The sequence below is a fragment of the Hippopotamus amphibius genome, chromosome 4 (assembly GCF_030028045.1).
Source record: "Hippopotamus amphibius kiboko isolate mHipAmp2 chromosome 4, mHipAmp2.hap2, whole genome shotgun sequence".
Classification (NCBI taxonomy): domain Eukaryota; kingdom Metazoa; phylum Chordata; class Mammalia; order Artiodactyla; family Hippopotamidae; genus Hippopotamus; species Hippopotamus amphibius.
Window position 1 is genome coordinate 174,140,927 of NC_080189.1, and position 13,057 is coordinate 174,153,983.

Consider the following 13,057-nt stretch of genomic DNA (forward strand, 5'->3'; position numbering starts at 1 on the left):
CCTAAACCTTTTTTCTATATATCTTGATAGTGATTAATTCAGTTACTTGAAATATACTTACTTCCTTAAAAATTCTCAGCATATTGATTGGTTAGAGATTTGTAAATTAGTCAATGCTGTGAAAAACACAGACTGAGGAAATTTTCCAGATTACATGAGACTAGAGACATGACACCCGAACGCAATGCATGATCTGGGATTTTACTTTGCTGTAAAGAACAGCACAGGGACAAATTTGCAAATTTTGAACAAAGAATGTAGATTGGACAATATTGGACAATGTTGTTATGTCCCTTTCCCGATTTTGGTAATTGTAACTATAGTTATGTAATAGAATGACCTTATTTCTGGAATTATACACTGAAATGTTTAGGGACAAAGGGGTATCACGTCTGCCGCAAGAGAGAGCACTAGAGAACATGTATGAATGTGCCAATGTGGTAAATGTTAACGTCTGGGAAATAAAGGGTACATGGGAACTCTTTGTACTATTCTTGGAACTTTTCTGTAAGTCTGAAATTATGTCAAAATAAAAAATTAAAAGAAAGAAATCAGAAAGACAATTCGTTTGATGGCTGTATATAGAACTGCAATGGAAACCAGATGTAGAAAGATTAATGGGAAGGGCAAAATTGTCCTGGAAAGAAACCGCATTCATTTACGATACTGTATTTCTCTGGAATTTGAGTTCATGATGCTAGACATAATACGCTATACTATGTATTGTAGAAAAGGATGCTCCTAGCAAACACTGGTGTAAGAATTCTTATTTGATAAGACAAATGTTGCTATAATGCCATTCTGTTTGTGGCTTGCTTCTTGTTTTTATGTTCTCCTTTAGTGAATCTTTACCTGTAGCCAGTGTTATAACTTAGGATCTCTTCACAGACAACTCACAGGAAGAGTTTTACTAAGAATCTATGTTAAAAACATACCACAAACGATTAAAGACAGTTTTGAGACTATGAAATATCAATAGAAAACATACATGACACATAGAAAAGCAATTTAAAGTTAAGCTTCCCCCTAAAAAATGACATTTCAAAAATTATTTTACACCAAAAGAGGGAAGGAAAGGCAAAACAAAACAAAAAACGAACTCTAACATACACCTTCCTTGAGTGCATCGGTAGGCTGTTCTGATGTCCCCAGGACTTAGCACATAGAAGTAACTCTCCTTACTATTTTTTTATGGTGTTCAAAGAGCCTGTAATAAATGATCTTCCATATGATTATTAACAAATGTATTTTTCAGTCACTTACTAAATGTATAAATCTTAATAAAGATACACACAGATTTGCTTCCATAAATCCTTGTTTCTGATTTATACATCTCAAAGTTAAAATACCCCTGAATTGAGAATGCAGTTTGGGCTGGGTGGGAGGCAGGAGGATGGCATTGGGAAGTACACAAGTTATTTTCCACAGCATTGGTAATTTTTTAATTATTTGAATAGGTGGTGAAGTCACTGGGGCTTATTTTAATATGCTTAATAATTTACATTTACTATATATATAATTTTTATGTATCAAATATCACATAATAAAGGTGTTTTAAAAGAACATATATAGTATTTTCCCCTTCAAAAGCTACATTGCAAAATAGAAGTTTCCTTCTTTAACTTTTTTCCTCTCCAACTATTTTTATAGTTGTTGATTCAGATGTTCAACATATATTTATTTAGCAACTAGTATATGCCAGACTTGGTTGTATATATTGAGGGTGTAAGCAAACATAAGTGTAACTAACTAACTAAATAAAACCATGGTTCCTGCCCTCATGTGGGTTATAGTTTAGCTGTGAGAACATAAGGACACAGCTATGCGCAATTCTCTGTAAGCTCGGTACTCCCAGAGTGCTTTGCCCAGGTAAGAACCTCAATAATGTTCACTGATGATATTGATGATGCTTGCACCACCTATACAGTAGATCTTTTTTATGGGTAGAAGATTCTTTATGTTGTAATCAGATCATTTTACCATTTAAAATAGACTTTATCCAGAAACAAATCTGTTATACTGGATTCCTAACGGCCGCTTGGAATTGCATCCTTTTGGAAAATCACAACAGCCTTGTCTTGCTAAAATAATAATCATTGCAACAAGTTTCCAGGCAGAGGTAAACAGTTGTAGATGTTTGCCAATTTTGTTTGGTATACAGTTATACCATCATTAATTATTCACACAGAGAAGAAATTCTCAAATGACAGCTTGTATTCCCTCTCTGCACATTTTACACATACAAGTTTTACTCAAATTCATATATCTCACGTTCCAGATGACAGGATTTCTCTTTATCAGTCTTCCTGCAATAAAACTTGGCAAACCTGATGTTAATTAGGAAGAGGAACACAAGCGAAGTAATACCAAAAAACCCCACTGGTAAACTGTTCTGAAAATAACTCATGCAATCACTACTCATTCTCTTCAATGAAAATATTTTTTCAAGATAATAAACAGTGATCAAAACATCAATTGTACTAAATCTCATGGGAAAATGTCCTGTGAAAAATCTCATTTACGTACTAAAGTTCTTTGCTGACTTTAATTATATATATTTCAGGTTGCACAAAATTTAAAATAAAAGAGAGACCAGAACTTAAAAACTTCAAAGACTAGGTTTACCAATGTGGTACAGTATAATTTGAAAAATCCTTGTGTCCGTGATGAATTAGAACTCTTAATGAAAAAAATGATGCTATAATGTATTTTGCCTCCCAAATTCCAGTAGCAAAAAGATGGCCATTTTTTGCTTTAAAGTTTCATGATTAAAAACAAGCAGTTCAAGTATCAAAATAGTTACCTCAGTACTATGTATACAGTTGATCAACTAAACTACATATGAATGCCTACATATATAGCTATCTGCACAGATAGATCATATGTGATCATTCAGTGGTAAAGCCCAACCCATCACACTGAAGATGATTTTTCGATTTTTTTTAAATGTTTTTTTGTTTTGGTTTTGATTGAGTCTGAAAGTCTAGTCTCTATAACAGGAGTTGCAGAATTATTTTATGTATGTTTTTCTGGGAGGTTTCTATGGCTTTTATTAGACTCTCAAAGGTGTTGATGACCCAAAAACCACTAATAACCATGACCCCAGGAGAGAGGAATCAGCACTCACATTCAAGGGTACCTGACATATAGAGTGAATTTAATAAACATTGTTGAATGAATCTTTAATGAATAACCTTTTTCTAGAGTATCATGAAACTTTCCAATGCTGTCATCAGAGATAAGCGTCGACTAGAAATATCCGAAAAAAAGAGGAGAAAAATGACAAATCAAGACTGAGTGACAATGCAGGACAATGGTGCAGGTGGTGGGAGTGTTTTTTTGTTTTTTTAAGGAATTTATGATCTAATCAGAATGATAAAAACACACAAAATGATGTAAGAATATTAGCAAAGGGGAAAAAGTAGTTTGAGTTAGTGTATTATAAAATGTATACTAGAACTGTTGAAGATGAAAGGGCTTTCTTACGTTTGAAGGATTTTTTGACATATACAAGGTTTAATTTTTCCATCTATAATCAGGAACAGACCAGAAGTATAAAGGGTATGGAGAGGTGGAATAGAAGGGATTGGAATAAATGAAACTTCCCCCTCCCTGCCCCTCTTTTTACTACCTTCGGTGATTGGGAATTGAGTATCAAGGGGAACACAAAATAATCCAGTGGTTCTTGAAAGGCAATTGTTCTTGAAGCTCTTCCTCCTCATTGCCACCATTTTTTTTGGAGGGGTGTGGTGGGGGTGAGGGTGGTGCTAACTTGACCAGAGCACAGGAAAATCACTCCTCCAGTGCTCTGAAACCATTCAGTATCTTTAAGCAAGTACTAGCCCAAGGTCCTTCACCTGAAGGCAAATGCCTTGAAAAATTCTAGCTCACATTCAGGAAACATGCCCAATCAACAGGAGTATCTGGAATCATAACTTGGTATCAGATGGCCACTGCTGTTGGCACTTTTACCCTGTGAGGTTTCTGAGGAGTCCAAGCAGAAGGCCAAGCCCAACTAGCATCTATACCCGTTCCCCATTTTGGTATCGTGAGTTTTCATAAAAACGTAGCAACATATTTTGCTTACTGATCTTATTTCTTTACTATAGAAAAATATGTAGGAGGTACATGATAAAACCAACATTGGAGAAGACAGCCCAGGATTTCAGCCCAACCACAGTAATATCTGCTGCTGCTTTATTCTGCACCTCAAAGTATATAAAATACTATAATTTAAGAAGTATCATTTCTTGGATCTTCTCCACTATATCTAATTCCACTGCTAACACTTTCAGATTAAGGCTAATTTGTGGACCAACTACTACAAACAGTAAATGGGTTCAACTTCCAGCTCTGTTACTATGGGTGACGCTGGACAAGTTTTATAACCTAACCTAAATTTCCTTATTTGTGAAAAGGAGTGAATAATAAGGTTTTCGTGAGCCATAAATGAGATTTTGCAAGTAAGGATACTGCATGGCACTTCATAAGTGCTCAATAAATGTTTGCCATTATTCTTGTTATTGATTTCATTAGTCTCCCTGTCTACAGTCTCTCTCTCTGTAAAATTCACCTCCCACTTTGTTGCCACATAATTATTCTTAACTCACCTCACTGATTCTGGCAGTCTCTTGTCAAAACTCTTCAATGGATTCCACACACACAGGATAGTCATCTTCTGACCTGGAACTTATGGCCATTCTCTTAACCTGCCACCAGCCTGTCTCCAACGAGGCCCCCATATATAACAGACTAAACTTCTTCCCCTTCCCCAACACACCCTGCTCTTTTCAGCTTGGGTGCTTTGTTCCTGGTGTTCCCTCTATGTGGAATGCCTTCCCTATGTACATCCATATAAGTCGCTGATCCTCCAGGCTAGCTTGGATGTCGTCTCCCCCACAAACCTTTCTTCTGATCCCCCTAACAGAGTGAGTCCTCCCTCTGGACACCTGAAATACTTGTCTTCTTTTACCTTGAAAAAAATGTTACTTAGTTTCACATTATCTCCCAACCCAAAATATAAGTCCTTTAAATACCAAGGTTCAAATCGGATTTATTTTACATTCCCATGGCTGCTAACACAGGGCCACACTTTCAACAGATACTTAAAAAACAGATGTGGAATACTCATAATAAAGTGAGAACAGAAGAGGGTAAAATAAAGCACTGAGGGAGTCCAGGGGAGGAAGAGGTTATCTTAGCTAACTTCACATTTGAAGTAAGTCTTTAAGGATGTTAGAATTCTGCTAGGCAGAGATGATGGAAATCAGAAATCTAGGCCCAGAGAGCAAAGTGAATAAAAAATGGAGGGAAAAAAGCACAAAGATTGTAAGGCCGAAATTTAGGAGATGCAAAGGGAAGTAGGTTATTAGGACTGAAAAACCAGATTATGGAGGGCCCTGGACTTAATCCCAGAGGCGGTAGGAAGCCATGGGAGGTTGAGGAGGGAAATTATATAGTCGCATATGTGCTTTAGAAAAACTACTCCATCAGCTAGGCGCAAGATGGAACTACGGGGTGGAAGACCAACTTTTGCAATAGTTAGGAAAACAGCCACAGTGTCTTGAACTATGGTGGTGACTTACAATGGCGAGAATGTAAAGGTGAAAGAATATGGAAGAGGAAAGAGTGGAAAGAGAACTGCACTGGGGCAATGGAGAAGGAGCAGGGTTCTGAACCTGGTCTACATGGAGACAATTCAGGTCCATGAACTTGGATGGAAAAGTAGAACATCTATTTTCACCAACCTCTAAGTGAAATGTAGCATGCCTTCAATTATGAATATGGCAAAGAACCACAGCAGCATTAGGCTTCATCAGACTGGTAAAGGGGTCCATGGCATAAAAAAGAACTTCTGCACTCTAAAGTGACGAAATGTTTAGGAAAGCCCTTACCAGAGATAAAGACTAGAACTGAAAAAGAAATCTTAAAAACATGAAAGAGAGAAAGAAAGAGAGAGAGAGAGAAAGGAAGGAAGGAAGGAGGAAAGAACCCTGTGTGGGGGACTGAGAGAAGGAAGAACAATAAAGATGGATAAAATTATGTTTGACTTTGGACATGCTGAGTTTCAGGCATCAGCCCACACATCTTACCCAAGGACATCCCTTTGCTTGAGCCAAGTAGCCTCCAGCTGCAGGGAAACTTAATCGCCTGTATATAGCAGGAGTCTTCATTTCCTATTCTGTTCATCCTCCCATCTTGTGACAATGAAAACAATCCAAGGGTGACCAAATGTCCTGGTTTGCCTGGGACACAGGGGCTTTCTAGGACATGGGCCTTTGATGCTAAAACCAGGAAAGACCAAGGCAAACTGATAAACTAGTCACCCTAAGGGCCCTCAAATCTGGCACTGCATGCTAATAAGGCTATATTAATACTATGCCTTCAATTAAGGAAAAAATTATGCCACTTAAGGTTTATTTTAGATCTGAGTTTGTCCATCTGTTCTCCCCACAAAGGAGAAACTACTGAAGGAAAATCTTCCTCTCACAAGGTCAGACAATTACAGGCACTCAATAAGTGCTTTAGTAACTGAACATGTCAATCGTTCTACAATTTACACAGTGCTGGCACCTTCCCATCCCACGCAATCCTCACAAGGACTGTGAGACAGACTTGATTCTCTTCATACTATAGAAGAAACCAAGGCTCTAGAAGATTTAGTCCTTTGCTCTACCTCACACAGCAAGCAAAGTGGCCGACTCCCAGCACTGCAGCTGCCAAAGAACAGTGAATTACTGTGTTCCACAGAGGCACGAGTGGCTGTTGCTATATGGAGATTATGCAAAGCTGCAATTGTCTTTTGCAACGTCCATGAACTCAGTGCTCTGGCATTCTACTGATACACAGTAAAATGGAATGTTAGGTTTAGTTTTAGGCAGAAGGCACCCTAAGATAAAGTGATGGTTTGCCTATGGGAAGAGGCATAAAAGCCAACGATTAAATGTTCAAAATCGATATGATTAGGTAAGAGAAGCAGTAACTTACAAATCAAATCGTATGGCAAATGGTACCAAAACTATGCTCCCGCATGCAGCCTCTAATCAGAAAACCCATACAAGGCAGTGACTGCACCTGTATCAGTCAATATAAGAATCAACACAGACCCACGAGTGCCTGTGATGATCAATCCGGGAATCTTGAACGGGTATGGGAACGGTGAAAGCCAGGATACGTAAACCTGGGTAGTTAATTACTACTAAGGCTTCATACAAGGGAGAGGCCTGGCCTTGCTGGGTTTACTGGCCCCGTAATTCACCAACTACCTCGCCCGGTAGCCATGGCAACACCCACACCAAGGGAGCTCCTGAATTCACCTTTGGATAGCCACACTGCACCGAATTTGCACCTACGCAGCTCAAGTAAAACCAACAAAGGCATCACTCCCCCTAAACCGAGACATCCATGGCCTTCCCCCGTGTCTCCAGCTCTAATTCACCCAGAGAACATAGTCTTTTTCACCCATACCCACTGAAGGCACTCCTCAACAACGACCACGTCTGCTACAGTAAAAGATAAAGAGAGGGCTTTGCTCTTTTGAGCGGGGATATCAGAGACGAATGAAAGCCGGATGCACACACAAACATAACAGTTGCCTAAAAAAGCAACTAAACTGATATGATCAAAATAATTTTCGGCAACGTCTCGTAGCATGTGTGTCAGACAAGCTCCGTTCTGCCCCTGCAGGCCACTGTCTCTGGAGCCGGTACACAGTTTCCAAGACGGCTGCTGGAGTTACAGCTCCAAAAAAACAAAAAACGCATTCCTGCAAGGCGGGACGGCGCACAGCGTGAGCAAGAACCGTGACGTATTCGGGAGAGCTTTCCAGAACTGCTTTCCAGCCCGCGCAAGATGCCAGGGAGCAGATCTCCCTTTTGCTTCTAGAAATGGAGAGGGGTCAGATCACCCTTCCCGCGCTCGCCGCCCGAGCGCACACCCAGCGGCTTAAACCTCCTGTCAGACCCCTTCCTTCCTGGGTGGCCACTTTGCCCTGAGCCGCGCGAGCCCTCGAATTCTACCCCCACCACCTCCCTGGGACCTGAGCAGAAACGAAACAACCCACCGCAATGGAAAAAGAGAAAAGAAACCCCCAACAAAACTTCTGTCGCAGAGCCTTTCTCTATTGGCCCAGACGCGCCGTGAAAAGCCCCTTTGCGCCGGGGCGTCCTCGCTGCCACTAATAAAGATGGCGGCCATAGGCGGAGCCGCTCCCTCCCGCAGGCGGCCGGCTGCCCCTCCAGCCACGGCCATTCACGCGGAGCCCTCCACGCCCACCGCAGCTTGACGCATTGCAGGTGCAGCGTGGCCAATCAGGCGCCTCGACTCTTTCCGGGCACCCACTGCAGGGTCGCGCTGGCCAATCAGAGCGTCCTTGTCAAAGTGAAGGAGGAAAGCAGCCCTCGGCCGCGCCAACTAAGCAACCGACTCCAGAGCGGCGCGTTTTGGGGCGTCTTGTGAGACGAGAGCTGTCATGTGCACCTCCGCCGGGAGATATAGTGCCCTAGTCCGCGCCCCGCCCCTCCCGCCCGCGCGCGGTTGGAAAGCTTAGGCGGGAGGTTCGCCGAGTCTCTGCCCCTCGGAGGGACGCGAGATGAGGAGTTGCCCTAGGAAACAATGCGAAATTCCTTTGCCGTGGCTCGTGGCCCGCCGAGGGGCGATTTCAAACCACCCTCGCCCTGCCTCCTGGCTTGTTGAGGCCGCGCTCGTTGCGGCTCATCCGGCACGTTGTGTGAAACAGTTGCCATTGGAGAAATAAGAAAAAACCTCCCCCCATCTCGAAACCCTGGCTAGATCTGCCTCGGAAGCGACCCTTCCTGTTTCCGAGCCGAGGCCCAGCCGCCCGAGAAGCACTCCCGTGGCACTTTTGTTTCAGAAGGGCCTATTTCCAGTTCCCTCCTGTGGTTTCCTTATCTCGTCCCACAGGCTCGGGTTTTCCATCCCGTCCGAGCTGGAGAGGCCTGAGGGGGACGCGCCAGGAGACGGCCTAGGGGCCACGGGGCCGACGAGGCAGTGACCTGAGAACCAGTGGTTAGCTCCTGGGTAGATCAGGGCAGCTGCTTGTGTCCCGAAGGAAAGACCCTCCTAGATAGAGGAGAAGACTTAGTGAAATAAGCTGTCAAACGGGCCAGACTATGGTACCAGACTGGTACCATAGTCTGCCTAGTGCAGAGTCTGTCTGGGTACCTCTAATCCCTCATCGAACAGCGAGCAGTCTCAGGTCCAGGAAGGTCAGTCGACCCTCCTGCAGTCACACGTCAATTGAGCAGAGCACAGAATAGAATCTAGGTTGTCTGTCTCCCAAGCCAGTGTCTTTCATCTATAGTAACACCTCTTCTGGAGCTGATGCTGTAGTATGAGATGGTTCAAGCATTTGGGGAACTTTATTGTATCCTGAAGGAAAGTATAGGATTTAAGGAATTAAGTTGTCTCTGAACATAATTTTCGATTAGTTTCCAACAGAGAAAGTTAGCAGAGAAGAAATGTTACCTGGTTATTCTCCCTACTGTAAGAATCTAGCTAAGAAAATGAAATCCTGTGGATGTCTTAGAACTGCCATTTCATTTAAATGTGATTCTATCCTCGCTCTGTGATTTTGGCATACTATGACTTGGATGATCTCATGATTTTTGTGGCTAAACTAGTGTATATTCACATCCTGTTTCCAAGATTATGCTATTAATGGTCTTTCCTGAGGTTTTACAACTTGTAGTGGTGTCTGCTCTGTACCGGGGTAAAGGTTGTTCTTTGATGTAAGGCTGTAGTTGCCAGTTGCTGTTTACTGCTGCTTCTTAGACTTTTACTCAAAGCCTTGTTCATAAAGGAGAAAAGCTGTGGTTTTCTTTCTGTAGGCGGCTAGTACTCATCCCCAAAGATGTTTGCCAAGTGGGCAAATATCTGAACTTACAAACGAGCAACTCATAAAAATACCTGCTCAAAGAAACAATGCATCATATTTCTTTTGCAATGTGTATGGTGTAGGATATATGTACCATGACTTCTTGGTACCAAGTCAGATCATAATGTAAGATAAGAGCTCTGATGGTGCCACTAACAAGTTGGAAATTCTCAATTAAGTCCCTCTGTTCTCCAGACCTCAGTTTTCTATTCTGTTGAATGAGAGGATTGTATTAGGTGATTTCCAGATTTCCTTTCAGTTCTAATATTTGATTCTGCTGCAAAGAAGTTACACCATAACTTAGCCGTGTCATTATATGCAGGCTTATCTGCTTCTGCATATAGTTCTTTAAGCTTTTAAAGTCAGTTTTACATTTATTTTCGTGCTGAAGAGAGGGTCCCCATTTACCAAGAAGTTAGGTTTACTGTAGAGTGTATCCCAGGTTTATCTTAATGTGAATCAGTGTACCACAAAATATTCCTCTGAGCTTATTTCAATCCTAGTACATACCAAACCTGCTACGTTTGGTGGTCAGCAAATTAGCTCACTAAATTGTGAGCTCCTCAAAGACGGGGCCTATTAAATTTAATCTTCACATTCTCAGTGTTTAGTGAATTTCATTGCCATGAGCTCAATAAAAGTTTATTGATGGAATGAATGAACAATAATTAGGACAGAAGTAGAAAGAACCTGGATGTGAAAGGGTCTTTTGAGTTCCAAGAAAGTCAATTAACCAATACTTATTGAGACTCTACAGTGTAGAAGGTATAGTTTCTTTTTTCAGCACCACAATTTTTTTTTCCATTTGAATTGTCTCCACTTTTTATTTTTAAATTAAGGAAATCTCATCATTATGGGACATTAATCTTTTGAAATAGCAGGGCTTCTCTCCAAGCTTTCCTTTGTATGTATTCTATTATGTTCTTTGAAGAATACAAAGATTTAGAAGAAAATGATTTTTTTAAAACTCTGACAAACAAAATTGCTCACTTTCCCCTTTTATTGTTCCTTTTCTGGTCTTGTAAAGAGATAATGTCCTCCTCCCAGCTTTTGATCATTTTTGGCAATTTTTGGAAATAAATGTCTAGGATTGATCAGTCAGTTGGAGTAGGCATGGCCTACTAGTCTGTTCTAAGTATTTTAACTGAGTATCATTCAACAAACTAGGAACTCTATAATGATCTTAATTTTTACCATTTATAAAAAGATGTAAGTCTTGACTCAAGTCCCCTGTGACCTTAGGTCTATTTATATCCACATTCCAGGGGTCTCCTAGTTATTAGGGAATTCTACACAAGTTCCTCACAAAGTTCAAAAAAAAATATTTACAGTCATAAAGTTCTAAATCTGGGAGGAACCAGAGAAAGTCTGTCTGGGTCCCCTTTTCCATTTTTCAGGTAAGAAAACTAAGTTCCAAGAAGTACAAATTCAGGACAGAGCAGCCTTTAGGATCTTACTAAACTGATCTTTCCTTTGACCTTTGAAAACATTTTAATCAAAGATTAATTGTATTAAGGGGAACAGAGGAATGTTATCACCTACAGGGCCTCCAAGTGACTGTGGAAAATCGAGATGACTTTGCTTTGGACTTTGTGATTCCATTTAGGGATTGGCTGTCCTGAGTTGTTTTCTGTGCTAGGTCTTATCTATAAGCTTGTTTAAAATCTTTGACCTTCATTTAAATTGCTGACACTTTCCTGTTGTTAAGCTTTATCATAGTTTCTTTACTTACGTCTTCTTCAGGCTAGCAGTGGTTCCCTTATTCCCAAAAGAGCTCAGAGAAGCTAATTAAAACTTTTTTCTTTAATTGAAGTATAGTTAATTTACAGTGTTGTGTAAAGAAGCTAATTTTTTGAGATGAGTAACAAACAATGAAAAGGAAGGTAGTTATACAATCATAATTCTTTCATAACATTCCAAAGTATTTTTTAGGGTATTGCAAAATGCGAATAAAGAATAATCATGGTTATATCTTCACTTCTCACTATGCAACTTTTAGGCTGGTTCCTAAAAATTTGCTTCTTTTCTTCAGCTGATTAAAACAGGTATGGGTGGACTGGTTCAGAGTACGGTGCTCTTTCACAGGAAGAAAAACTTGTTTCATGACTTTAGCAACGCCTAACCTCCAAGCCTAGCTGGCTACCTAGCAAATGTTATAAGCAACAGAGTTTAGAAAGCAAAAATGGCTTGGTGGGAGCCTGTGGTATCACCATACAAAACACAGGTTGAAATGCATGCTACAACCTCAAAGTACCCCAAAATACAAAGTTCCCACAGGCACGAAGTCCTTAACAGCTTTGGTCAGTTCTCTGCTTTTCTTCAGGATTTGAAAGTCAGAAATATCTCTATTAGAATCACTATGTCAATAGGCCATTTAAAGCATGGCTTCTATATTTTGCTGCTATTCAGTTTTGAGGTCATTTCCTAGGTTTCAAACTTTGTGTGAAACAGGTGCAACTAGGAAACTGTGTGGCAGAGAAAAGCTAAAGCAGTGAAACGTGAAACTATAAATCAGTTCTCTGAGTCACAAATCTCTTCGGCTGCTCCAGAAGACAGTGATGACTCAGCAGCATCCCATTGGCGGTGGCGGAGGGAATGAGGCTGCCAGGGCTTGTTGCCCTGGGCACCAGCCTATTGGGGGCACCGAAAGATGGGAGACCTTGGATCTTCCCAGTGCTGAACTGTTAGGCTGCTTCAGCTTCCCTGCCTGGTTCTGAATTGCCTTCTATCTGACCTTTGCCATATTTAGCTGATTGATGTTTTAAATATTACAAACAACCACAACTTGTATTTGTCTAAGTCTTTATTGTTCACAAAGTAATTTGACATTCTTTTCTCACATGTAACCCTCACACAAGCCCTTGAGGTGTTGTTTTTACACCCATTTTACAGATGAGGTAGCTGAGTCTGTGTGGTTAACTGGTCGAGGAAACAGTCATTTAACCTGGCAAATAATATTCCACAATGTTGTCCTCTTCTTGGAAAATAACTGTTTTCTTTGTCAAAACAATAAAAATAGCAAAGCCTTTCGCTGGAATAAGACAAAATTTCTATTGTTCTGGTGTATAGAAGAGAATGTGAGAAGAAAGGGGCACACCAGTACTCAGTTGTACGGCTTCAAAACTCTCCTGAAGGCAAATCTTTTCAGTGACCAAATGATCC